The sequence below is a fragment of the Mus musculus genome, chromosome 3 (genome assembly GCF_000001635.26).
Source record: "Mus musculus strain C57BL/6J chromosome 3, GRCm38.p6 C57BL/6J".
Lineage (NCBI taxonomy): Eukaryota > Metazoa > Chordata > Mammalia > Rodentia > Muridae > Mus > Mus musculus.
In genome coordinates this window covers 57,973,871-57,987,441 of record NC_000069.6, presented here as the reverse complement: position 1 = coordinate 57,987,441, position 13,571 = coordinate 57,973,871, and the positions used below count along the sequence as shown (strand labels likewise).

General features: G+C 41.4%; 2 long non-coding RNA genes across 6 annotated transcripts in view; one reads left to right on the top strand and one right to left on the bottom strand.

Moving 5' to 3' along the window:
* Gm40055 overlaps positions 1–13,571 on the top strand; it is a 74,699-nt gene that overhangs the window by 44,272 nt on the left and 16,856 nt on the right. The gene's annotated exons all lie outside the window — the stretch shown is intronic.
* Positions 8,612–13,571, bottom strand: part of Gm32753 — a 28,553-nt gene continuing 23,593 nt past the window's right edge. For 2 of the 4 annotated variants that reach the window (XR_867305.3, XR_867306.3), the window contains exons 2-4: positions 10,295–10,413; positions 9,361–9,441; positions 8,612–8,756 (exon numbers count right to left, since the gene is read on the bottom strand). This is a non-coding gene — a long non-coding RNA (predicted gene, 32753). Of the gene's footprint in view, positions 8,757–9,360; positions 9,442–10,294; positions 11,355–13,571 lie in introns of those variants that run through there. The other 2 variants (XR_867304.2, XR_375693.3) reach the window with 2 other exon arrangements.

Genomic DNA, 13,571 nt, shown 5'->3' with positions numbered 1-13,571 from the left:
TTGAGTTTCCCTTTCTTTCAAATGTAAACTTAAAATTGTTTCTCATTATACTAAATTTATATGCATATTCAGTCTCCTAGACAGAAGGAAAAAAAAAAAACCCTCCTTGCTTCTTCTGCTCCACAAAAAGTTTTTGTCTTCCCTGAGCTTGTTTAAAGACTGTTCATATTGTTAACAAATTATCTCTTTTGTAAACTTATAAGCTACAGGAAACCCACTCAGCTCTCTCTCTTATAGACCAAATAGACTCCATCCAGATAAGTACCCTGCCAATTAATAGCCTAAGTTCCCATCTTGTCAAGTCCAGGCATTTACTATAACCAGGACAGCTCCAGAGAAACCACCCACAGATGCTCCAATCTTCTCTCACAGACACAGATGCTTCTACTGGACCTGTTCCTTCCTATCTATCTGCAGATGGTACCTTGGACCCTGGACAGCAAGGAAACAGCCAACTCTCCTAAGACAGGTCCAACATCCCCATGTCCATTTTTTTTAGGTTTTCCAGAGTCACGTCACCCCAAATTCAGAAGGAAGTAGCTAAAGATCATGACGGCCCTGTTCCTGCCTTACCATCACCTTTTTCTAGTTTTTTCCTTTTTTAATTAAACCAAAAGGGGGAATGTTAGCATTTCTTCTAGGCTCTACCTCACAGTCACCTGGAAATAGCCAGATGTGCCTGACTCACTATAAAAGGAGATGCTTGCCCCCTCCTCACTTACTCTCTTTCTCTTGCTCTCCTGCTCTCTTATCCTCTCTTTTTTCCTGTCCCTTCTCTCCCCATTCCTTTCCCCTCTCACTCTCCACATGCCCATGGCTGGCCACTCCTCCTCTTCCTCCTCCTCCTTCGTCCTCTCTCTCTCTCTCTCTCTCTCTCTCTCTCTCTTTCTCTCTCTCTCTTTCTCTCTCTCTCCTGCTCCCTTAACTCTTCTCTCCATGCCCTAAATACACTCTTTTGTATGCTATACTCATTTGTGTGGTACCTCAGGGGGGAGTAATGCTTCAGCATAGGCCTGCAGAGGCACCCCCTTCCCCTACACCATACCTCTCCTCCTCCTCCTCTTTCTTCTTCTTCTTCTTCCTCTTCTTCTTCTTCTTCTTCTTCTTCTTCTTCTTCTTCTTCTTCTTCTTCTTCTTCTTCTTCTTCTTCTTCTTCCCAAATTTCATCTTTTTCTGGGAGAAAGAGATGGCATCACTTGATGTCCTTCTGTGTGTCTTCCTCTGCGTCATTTTTAGATGCTTCCAAAGTGGCCTGTAGGAATCAGGCCTCAGCTCTTTGCAGAGTTGTGCCACTTGTCTGACAGTGGGTTATGCCAGAAAGTTGGTGGAAGTCCTTATCATCTAGTAGTTATAGAAAGTGTCTTCTAGCCACCCCTGTCAGTGCATACCTGCCATCCCTGCTTTAAAGAGGACAGCCAAAAAAAAAAAAAAAGTGCGTTCATGGCTTGTCTAGGTGGCACAGAAAGACCCCGCCTTATGAAACAAGATATGAGAGGAAAGGGAGAAAGAGAAGAAGAAGCAATAAGAGGAGGAAGAGATAGGAGAGAGGGTATGGAAGAGAGAGGAGATAGATGAGGCAATGAAAGGGGTAAGAAAAGAAGAGAAGAGAAGAGAAGAGAAGAGAAGAGAAGAGAAGAGAAGAGAAGAGAAGAGAAAGGGGAGGGGAGGGGAATGGGGGAAGGAGCAAGAAGAGAAAAGCAGAGAAGGGAAAGGAAGGGAAAAGAAGAGAAGACCAAAAATTAAGTAGGGAAGAAGGGCTTTATTTGGCTTCTACTTCCACATCATTGTTCAGGATTGAAGGAAATCAGAACAGGAACTCAAACAGTACCAGTACCCTGAGGCACAAGCTGATGCAGAGGCCATGGAGGGGTGCCACTTGCTTTCCCTGGCTTGCTCAGCCTGCTTTCCTATAGAACCCAGGACCACCAGGCCAGAAATGGCACAACCCACACTGGGCTGGGCCCTCCCTCATCAATAATGGAGAAAATGCCTGACAGCCAGATCTTATAGAGGCATTTTCTCGATTATTGTTCCCTCCTTTCTGATACCTCTAGTTTGTTTGTCAAGTTGATATAATGACAGCCAGCAAAAGAACAATCCCTGTACAATGCACCCCCACTTCACTGTACTAAGGCACTAGAGAAGGACCAGCTTACCACCTCCATTCCTGGGAGGGCAAACTTGCCTGAGAACCTGGGAGAAGGCACTGCACATGTTCAGCTCTGCTCTGTGCAGGCCTTCCAGCCTCAGGGGTGCGAAATCTGCAGCCTAAACATGAACTCATGGAATCAGGTCTCTGCTTTGAAACTTTACTGTGAGCAAGCTCTTCCATAGAAACCAGAGAGACTCAACCCAGGTGATTTAAACCCAGGCACTTTTCCTTGTTGTTGTTTCGTGGGGTTTTTTTGTTTGTTTGTTTGTTTTTGTTTTTTGTGGTTGTTGCTGTTTTGTTTTGTTTTGCTGTTGTTGTTTTGAAACAGGATTTGTTTGTGTAGAACAGGCTGTCCTAGAACTAGCTATGGTAGACCAGGTTGGTCTCAAACTCAAGAGATCTACCTGCCTTTGCCTCATGAGTGCTGAGATTAAAAGCATGTACCACCACTGCCCAACAGCAAGCCAGCTTTGATCAGTAGCAAAATGTTCACTTGGATTTGGAAATCTTTGTACTATTGCAGTGACTGTTTAACGGATTCCAAATTCAGAAGAGCATGGGGTAGCATTGTTTATTAGTGCCCTAAACCTCAACAAGTAGCATAACTTCACCATAGATATAGCTTATTCTACATTAATATTCCATAATCTATCGTCTTTAAATTTTACCATGTTATCAATTTCTCTATGTCATATTATGAGAAATTTCTGATACATCATAATTCTAGCCTTTCTCAACATAATAATCCTCAAAGTCCAAGTTATATACACATCATTAATGTTAGTAATACTGATATTTAATATACATAACCATACTATTGATATATTGTATTTTTTCATTCTCAGTGCAATCTAATAACATAACAATCATTTGTTTCTTTTGTATTGAAGAGGATTCCGAGGCTCAAGGGTGTGGTTCCAATGATGGGATATAAAGTTAGGTTTTCATGTTATTTAAAATCCATTATACTTGCTTGTGCCGTGAAGATATTTATTTGCTCTTGACATAGTATTAGGGTTTCTATTCCTGTGAAGAGACATCATGACCATGGGAAAACATTTAATTGAGGCTGGCTTAGAGTTTCAGAAGTTTAGTCTACTTTCATCAGGGCAGAAAGCATGGCAGCACTCAGGCAGACATAGTTGGTGCTAGAGAGGGAGCTGAGAGATCTACATCTGGATATGCAGGCAATAGGAAGAGAGAAAGCATTTGAAACCTCAAATTCTACTTCCATTGAATGCTTCCTCCAACAAGACCACACCTACTCCACAAGGCCACATGCCCTAGTCCTTCAAAATAGTGGCACTCCCTATGAGCCTTTGAGAGCCATTTTCATTCAAACCACAAGTGGGGAACAAAATATATGATGTATAGGTTTGCAATGAAGGCAAAAAGAAATATTAGATTATCTAGCATCTCACACACATTTGGCAGGTAATAGTTGTCCATAAACCAGTGTTTTCATGCCTAGCTGCATCTTAGACAATCCTAGGGCACTTTTTAAAAGTATCAGAGTTCAGGAACTGTGACCTAAAGATTTGACTTATTCTTCAAAGTTTCCAAACTACCCACATACACTTCCTGCAGGAGAGCCAGAGTGGATAGCAAGTCATCTAGCTGTAGATTCCAAGCTGCTGCCTCTGTGTGGTAACTGTGCTTTTTCACAATCATACTTAGCTTGTATTGATTGTGTCAATGACTCAACCAGAGATAAAAACACAGCTTCTGGGTCCAAAGAACCAAACACAAGGGGAAATATAAGATAGATGTGTCAAAAACTATGCTGATTCCAGACTCTCATTTGTACTAACAGTGGATATTAATACCCACATTAATGCTTACTGCCCTTTGTTTTCCTTATCCCATAATCACATGGCCATGCAGGCTGATATTATGGGTCTTTGGGCATAGATTCTTGAGTACACTGACATGAGAGCTGCTAATACCCCTGGATCAAGTGTGATACGTTTAAGAGGAAGGCTCCTTGGTTGTTGCAACTCACCTGTAGTTTCTAATTCCTTATACTATTCTCATGTTCCCAAGTGATTCTGGTGCTGTCTACCCAATGTAGTTAGAAACTAACTACAGGAAGCTCCATGAGTTCTACAGGAAACCCAAATTTAAGATAGAATGTTTGGTGAAAAAAAAAAAAAAGCAGTGGTGGGAGCTAGTGAAAGATGAGGGGTTCATTACTATTTGTGAGGAGATGGGTTAAGATAATTGCAGGCTGTATATGCAAATACTATTTCTAGAAGGTTCCAAAGAAAAGACTAATAGATCCGTCAAGGATCTGGGATGGGAAGTCAGTGCTTCTCTGGTTGGTTGTTCTGTGGTTCTGCTCAACCCCAGCACCACCTTTCCTGCTCTCCATATGCATCCTCCACAGAAGACACAGTCAACTGTGCCTCTCTTGATGGCTGACTTCTTGGGTTTCTTCAGTATGAGTCACAACAAGAGATCTCATAGTTAGAAGACAGACTGAAGATTTTCCTTCCATGTTCCCTCCTTCTTTTGTACGGTGCCTCTGGCAATACATAAATTTGTCTCAAAGCAGATCCTTCCCAACTCAAACTGGACCACACTAATACTACTTCTTCCTTCAGGCTGTTGGCTAAGTGTCTGGGTTCCCCATGTCCCTTGTTTCCCTACTAACCCTGGCACACTACTGTAAACAGTTCTTTCATTGAAATCTCCTAATTTGAACCTTCTGGAAACAATTTTTTTATTTTCCAAATTCCTGAGAGGCATGTACCCTTTTGTATGGTTTGAATATTTTACATGTGTTTGTAATATTGATCCACAATGAAAATACTAAAAAAATCATAAGAATGGATATTTAACCGTGAGTAGTCTTCAGCAGTAAGTTCCAAAGACTGAAGAGCACTGGTCCACTCCAGTACCTTCATCTTATTTAATCTGAATTCAACAATGCAGTCTACCTAAAACTACAGCTCCATCAGCACACAAAACTGAAAACGCCCAAAAGACCAGGGCCATGGCTGGGACCTCTCTTCAATATAAATGGTCCCTGGGTAGTTTGAGAAATATGCTGAGAAGAAATTTTGAGCCTTAGATTCACACATCTGAGTTCAAATGACACCCATGCCACCTTCTTGTTGAGTTCCCACCAGATTCCTATCCTTTCTGAACCCCTAATGGACTCACCACAGCATACATGAGTGTGAATGGTGTCATTGTTCTATTGCTATGAAGAGACACCATGAAAAATGCAACTCTCATAAAAAAGAAAGCATTTATTAGGAGACTTGCTTACAGTGTCAGAGGGTCATGGCTGGGGCATGGGACCACTCATAGCACCAGAGCAGTAGTTGAGAGTTACATCCTGATCTACAGGTGTGTGTGTGTGGGGGGGGGGGAGACAAAACACACCTGGGCTTTGCATGGGCTTTTGAGAGCTCAAAGCTCACACCCAGTGACCCTCTTCCTCCAACAAGGCCATATCTGTAGCGAGTAGTTTCTACTACCCCGCTTTAAGCTCCAGGCAGACAGTGCTACCAACCACTGCCCTGGTTCCCTTGGATCTGTGAATGAAAGACACATACACACATAGCTCATTTTTAACCTGCCTTATGGATCAGCTGCTGGGCTCTTCTAAGCCTCCTGTGGCTAGGGTGCCTTTTCCTTTACTCCTTGCTCGACACTCTAAATATTCCCTTGGCTTAGTTGTCCAGCTACCTTCTCCTTGCTCAACACCTTACATCTGCTCTCAGCTTAGTTGCGTTTCTAATCTCCACTCCAATGGCCACTCCACCCAAGATCTCACATGGTTGGTGATTCTCCCTCCAAAGCAAGGCAAATCTCTTTTCTCCTCCTGCATCTCCTAGCCTGCCTGTGGGAACCTGAAGTTCTGCCTCTTCCACCTAGCCATTGGCTGCTGGCATCTTTATTGACCAATCAAGACCCAATTGGGGAACAAGACCTTCAGTGTTCACATGCAGATTCCTGATCCAAGCATCAGAAGCACCCCTTACACACATCTATTAATCCTTTTAAATAGTTATTCCCTGGTGACTAAGCATTCAAATATATGAGCCTATAAAGATCATTCTCATTCAAACCTCCACAAATGGCCTGGATATCACCTCTTGAGTGCTATGAGTAATAACTAATGTTTATATTACTAAGAGGAAGTACTAAACTCCTAATGTTCTCAATGTATTTTTGTGCAAGTTTATATGCACAATACATACCCTTATTCCATACCTGAGCTTTATGGACCAAGGATGGACATGAGTCACATAAGGGAAAAGAGTTAGACCTGAAGCATGAAGATTCAGAGGACACAAAACTCTAAATAATAACTTTTGAAAGTTTAATATCTATTTAGCCAGAGTAATGATTTAAATTGAGCAGTTTCCAGATGGTATCCACAGTTAATAATGACCATCTGTGATCCATATCATCAATTATCTCCCACTGTTTGCCTCAGGTGCCAAAATGTCTCCCTACAGATTCAAGGTCATGTATAACATATATGGCAAGCAAGAAACATCTTGCTTGACATTATATAAGACTTACACAGTAGTAGAAAACATTATGAAGGCTATTTAAAGTTAAAAATTTGTGTCATCCTGAAAACCATGTTGACATATTAGAAGACTCTGCCTTACACTCAAACTTGCCTCAGGAACCTGGAAGAATCTCTTTGTACAGCATTGTTTTGAACTGTTTAGCAAAGTTCTGAAGGCTTCTGAGCCTGCTATCCTCACCTCAGTTCTTGATAAGACTTCAGGGTCCCTCACAGTAGAGGCCAGCTTGCTGTTTTGTCTCCCCCTTGCCCTAAGACTCTTCCCTTCGTAGTATCACAGCTGTAGTTAGTGAGTAATCCCACCTTTCTCTTTGGTCATTCAGGACCAGGTCATCTGGGTAACAGAGCCCAAGTCTCTGACACCTAAATCTCGTTGGGCCAATTCTTCTCTCTGTAATGACACTGCAGAAGCATTCCAGCAATGATTAGTGCAAAGCATTTGGTGAAGGGTGGTAGCAAGAGTGAAGCATACCAACCCTAATGCAATCCCAGGACATCCCAGTTTGTGTCCCCTATGATTCATCCCACCTTGACCCTTTTCTTTTCATATATTTGCCCAAGTGTTCACTTCCTACTCCCTAGGAAGCTCTAATAAGTTTCTTACTTGGAAGCCTTTTGATTCCTTATAACAGTAGGATTTCCTTTCCAATATCATTGTAACATCTCTGGCACTCATGGCTTTGTGCAGTTCTTGGTTCCTTCCCTGGTGTTTCTCCTGCCTCTCAAACAGAATAGAAAAACCTCTGTGTCCTTTGTCTTTATTTCTTCTCCCAGAATACTCCTGACCCAAAGCTGGGGGCTGGGGGAAACTTCATTATTCCTATTCATTATGGAACCACCTTGTCCCATATCAACTGTCTTTAACCCTTGCAGTACATTAAAAACCCCTCGGAATATTAAAGCATACTAATTTTCAAGCCACTAATTCAGAGATCCAGTTTCAGTTGATTTGGAGTGGAACCCACCTCTTGGTATTTGTTTCAAAGCTTCCCAGGCACACTTAATATGCAGCTGAGAGCAGAATGGGATGGGTTTGTCCTCTGGTATGCTCTGTGCCTCATGCTCTCACAATTTGTCTTCCCGATATACTTCCTCTGTTTTCACATTACAAATTATATCTTATGCATTAAGTTGCAACCCTCAGCTCTTTTCTGATCTAATATACAAGGAATCCTTTTAAGACAAACAAATTTGGTCATTACCTGATTTGGGGCAGAAAATTAAGCTGTAAAGAAGGAAGCTAAGTAATTCTTATTAAAATAAGAGGCTCATCAATCAATGGTCTGTTCTCTACACTCCTGCATGCTGGCAGGTCAGCACCAATGATGATATTCCACTTCCTCCCCTCCCCCAAATAAATCAGACAGCAATCTTGGAAACAACAAAGACCAAAGCTGACTTTAAGAATTGGGGTCACCGATAAATAATGACGAGAAAATAGGAGAGGAAGGAAAAAGCAAAACTAAACTAAGGCTGATGACTTAATGGGGCTATGATGACAAACAATTTAATGGCAAACACTGTGCTTGAAGGTGAATCAAAAGGCTTTGATAGTGTCTACAAGTGCCATTTTCCTTAAGTGCCTAAATGGAGTAAAATTTGAAAGGTATTATATTTTGAAGAATTTTGGGTCTTCAACCTCGAGGGATATTATTCTCAGATTCATGTTATAGACTTGCTGCAGTTTTAATTACTCATGAGAAGAAAACCATGATGTGAAAAAGAAAAAAATATCCCAACAACATACAGAACTCTGGAGCAGCCTTATGCTTTTAACAGTGTGATTTTGTCCAGTAGTTAAAACAAAGAAGGAAAGGAGCCCATTAGAAAGTTCACATAGCACACTCATCTCTACGTTACATTTCTTAAGGTGGTCCAGGAGACACGAGGTCCAAGGCTTGGACAGCAGATCTGTTGGGTTCTCAGAACTAGCTGTGTTCTTACTTTATTATAAACCAAGAAGCTTCTTGACTGAGGGCTGTGTTCTCAACTTCTCAACCACCAGAAGATGTTCTGTACGCACACTGAGAGGTTCGCACACTTTAATTCTTCTCACTAAAATATAAACACAGTTCAAGGATCATCAATACTAAAAACAAAAATCTTCCAGTGTGAAAGCAAGTGACCCCCAAATGAATATGCAGGCAAAAGGGATTTAGGTGGACCAATGATTATAATGAAAAGAGAAGAGGGAAACATCAAAGCTACCAGAATTCAGAGTCTCTGGGAATAAAAAAGAAAAGTGATTGTGGTCATTAAATAAATCAAATAGGAACAAGGACAAAAATCAAACAACAAGGAATCTGCTCATGCAAATTAAAATTATAATACTGGAAGCTAAAATATCATACTTTTCTTTAAACTGAAAATGGATATTAAAAATTAGGGGTGAAATAATAGAGTCAAAGGAAATCTCCTACAAGTAGAGATATGAAATAAGAAATTAAAATTAAACAAGAAGATAAGAAATGACCCCAAATTCCAATGGGAAGCTAGGAAGGAAAAACAAAGGATGGGGGATGAGGAGATGAAGGAAATTATACAGGAAGTTTCCAGAGAGTTATACAGGAAGTTTTCAGAGCTACTGGGCCTGAGAAGTTCATTATAGTGAAGTGGTGGGTGGGGGTGGGAGCTAGGGGGAGGGGGGAGAAAGTCTTACATATGACCACGTCTTTCAAGTTCACAGTGTGCAGAACAGGAATTAAAATAGGTCCATCTTCCTCAGAGGCAATACTAGGGGCTAGAAAAGAGTGGGAGAAATGCCACTAAATTAAAAATCCTCAGGTATTTAGGCCTTACCTATTCTTTCCTAGAAAATGATCAAAGACCATTAATGCCAGTAAAACGGGATATGAATCAATGCATGAGAATCCTTCAGTGGAAGAAAGAAGGGCTGCTTCATGTGAGAACAGTGGTGGGAAGCCAGAAAGCTGTCCCACAGCCTGCCAGCTCCTGACATCGATAGCTGTTTGTTTGTTTGTTTGTTTGTTTGTTTCATTACCGAGCTTGGTTTTTCCTTTGCTGGCTTATTTTATCTTGGCCATTTGGTGAGTATATATTGATACATCATTGTGGGTTCCATTTGCATCTTTCTGATGGCTAAGGTACTAGGTACCTTTTTTTATTGCTCATTTACACATTATTTTGTCTGTTCAAACCATTCTCCCACATTATAAACAAGATCTCCTTTTTCTTTTTGATGCATAGGAATGCTTAAAGTGTATTTGGAATATGAGCCTTAGGCTTTTGTATTACTATCACAAAATTCTTGACTGAAACAACTTAGAAGACTTAGTTTGGTTCCTGGTTGCAGGGTGTCAGCTTCTCATGGCAGGTTGGGGGCACAATAAATGGCGGAACATGGCCATTTATTATGATGTATAGAAGGAGTTAAAGGATGTTCTAATAAGTAATAAGAAACAAGGGGGAAAATTTAATAAAAATAAATTTTAAACCTTTTTTAAAAAGCAGTAAAATAAAAAAAAGATTCTTAAAAAAAAAAAAAAACAAACAACCTTTATTTCTCTAAGACCTAGAACTTGGAAGGAGCCAATTGACATATGTATATATTTATTTAATAGCAGGAGACCTACCATCAGTTGGTGGCAGGCGTGGTGTTCCTCTCAGTAGGATGAAATGCCTGCGTCACACCAGTTTCTCTGGAGAGACTGTTATTCATCACAGCAGTAATGTTCCCTTTGCAAAGCTCCCACTGGAAGGGAAAAGGCACACTGGCAATTTATATACAAAAACCAACCCACACTTGGCATTGAAAATTAGCTGGGAAACTTGTATGTAGTCTGTTAGTTATTCACAGACATGTTCTGACTTCTGATGGAAGGGCTGCGGTTTCATAATGTTATCATCGCAGTGAAATCAGAAAGCAGCAAAGCAATGTTGAAGGACTGGTTTGTAAGCTTCTCTCGATGGCAAACTGGAACATATGCAGGTTTCCTTGGCTCAGCAGCCCTGTAAAAACAGCCATCACCACACAGACCTGTGTTTAGGATTAGTAAGTTGGCCTTTGTCCTTAGCATTCACCTCTGACTCACTGCTCCTTTGAGGTAATTATGAAGTCAGCCTCCTTCCTAGAAATACTGAACATTCTCTGTCAGAATACCCTGGGCCTAGGATCTGCAGACACTGCTGTTGTAAAGCAGGGCATGTATAAAAACTCTACAGAAACCATCTTTTAACATTAAAGGAAATGGTGTGATTGAAAAGGGTAAATGTACAGAGTGTTCGGCAGATGAATCTTGATTTTAAATTTCCAATTTACCCTACAGCCATTGTAGCCACTCACTTTCCATTTCTCCCCCAAATAATCTAGTCCTGCATCTGCAGAGGGCTGGCTAATGTGCTATTCAAAAGTACACCCATGTACATCATCAGGCCTAATTATAACAGGAAATGTGATGGACACACAAGTCAAGTACATAATGTCTATTCCCAGATGGAAACCCTGAGTCCCTAGAACACATACCAATTTGCCTTAAGTCTCACAGTTAATACAGAAATGGGGCTGAAATCCAGTAAAGGAAGTGAGCCAACACTTTACACTATGTACCTGACGTGCTTGCTGAAAAAGAAGTAAGACTTCGTCTTCGCCTTCAGCCATGATAGGTTCCATCTGAATTCATTTAAGCAATAAATCCTCAACTTCAGTAGTTCTGTTCAGCCCTGGCCAGGTCAGGATGATACTGGGAAATCCATGAGTCTGTTACTTTGTTAGCTGCCCATTCTGCGTACTATCAGTGCTCTGCTCAATAACCACTGACCTGAACAACACTGTATAGCAAGCCAACAAGAGCTACTAGAGTCACAAGGTTTAGTTTGGTCATTCTCCTACAGTCCATTATGGAGACAGGCAAGTAAACAGATATCACCTCCCAAGCATTCTGCTTCGGTGGAAAGAGACAGACATGGTGGCTTGTGTCTGTCATCCCAGCACTTGGGGAGATAAGATTGCCACAAAGTTGAGGTCAGCCTGGACTACAAAGTGAGACCCTGTCTCAACAAAACAAAACAAGCCATCAAAAGGTTACTGTGAGCGTCCACAGGGGAGTGCCAGTGAGTTCACTAAGAAAGAGTCTTCTGGGGCTAGAGGGATGACTCTGCAGTTAAAAATACTTATGGCTCTTGTGGAGGACCCAGGTGTTGGTTTCCAGCGCCTACATGGCAGCTCTCAGCTATCTTTAATTCCAGTCCAAGAAACCAGATACTCTCTTCTGACCTCTTTAAGCACGGGGCACTCATGTGGTGCGCATAGGCAAAGCATTCAGACATATCAAGTGAAAACAAAACAAAACAAAGATTAAGAAAGGCTTTCTATGGGAGGGAATGTCTAGGATTCGTTGTTAAGGATGAGGAGACATTCTGCAAGAACTGAAGGGCTGAAAGCACGTTTGGTATATCATGATCCTAGCTCCCAGGGGTCTGAGGCAGGAGAATCCAAGTACCAAGCCAGCTTGGCCAGGCTAATAGGAAGACCCTGTCTCAAAACAAGACTAGACAAAGCAAAAACTAGAAAAGCAGAAGGAAATTCCAGGCATGCCCAGAGACAGAGACAGAGACAGAGACAGAGACAGAGACAGAGACAGAGACAGAGACAGAGACAGAGAGCTGGAATAAATAAACCGTATAGCAAGGATGTAAGATGCATATTAAAGGGGAATGGTCCTTAATTATAAAAGTCACTAATGCTCACATACCTGTGAGCCTCAAATGCCACATGCCGTGTGCCAAGCACTCCGAATGCATTTAATTCCCATCGTCACCCAGGTGGGCAAAACAAGAAAGTGAGGCACACTGCTACTAAGCAGCTCAGTATTCCAAGGTCAGTGCTTTCAACTCTGATATATACTGCCTTCAGAGTGTGTGCCTGAGTGTGTGTGTGTGAGCAAGAAGGGAGGAAGAGGGACAGGATACCCACCAGCATGTGCACACATGTGCACGTGCACACACACACACACACACACAAACAGCATTGGAAAGCATGTGTAAACAGGCTTAATCTGTTGAGGGATTTTACCAAAGAGGGCTGAGAAAGTCGCATAAGAAAGTGAACCTCAATATTATTAAGGGAGCCTGAAAATTAAAGCCAGGTACCTATTTCCAAGTGAGGTTAGAAGTTGTGCTATTCAGGAACATGGCTGTCCTTCCTTCAGGAGGGGCTACAACGTTTTCCAGGTTGTGTGAGTAGCATATGAATCTATAGAGCTGTGTAACCCCTTTCAATATATATGATCTGTAAAACTCAGTTACTAATAACCTGAACTTAATGCTGTAAGTGTTACACATGGCTCACAGGGAACAGAAATGCAACAAGGACAGCTTCTATACCTTTCCTTTCTTTTCTTTTTTGAAGATTTTAATAGCTATCACTGGCCCCTTAAGAAGTTCAAAGTTAAATTTGGTGCCTAGTTCTAGAAAGACAAAACTTTGTAACAGTAACTATCAATCTCGCCCCACCCCCACCCCCGCCGCCATTTCATGTGAAGTCTGCAATGCTCATTTTCTTCCCTCTGTTTTCTTTAAAATGCCTATTATAATATATTTACATATTTCTTCATGGATTCAGAGAGATACAAACATATCTTTGAAAATAATGCAGTCAAATTCTTTTGTAATGAGGTACATTATAATTAAACACATACACAAACCAGATGTTTCTTGGAGACTCAGAGATGAGGTAAAAATGAGTTTACTTCCAACCCTTGAACCTCAGACTCTTCTGTGACTTTAAACTCCCATGGATCATGTCGTTTCAACCCCATTTGATCATTATTTTAGCCTGGTACTTCAAAATCTAGCTACTGACCACCACCACCCAGATCCCAGGTACTGTTACAAGCAATGGCAGCACTGTTT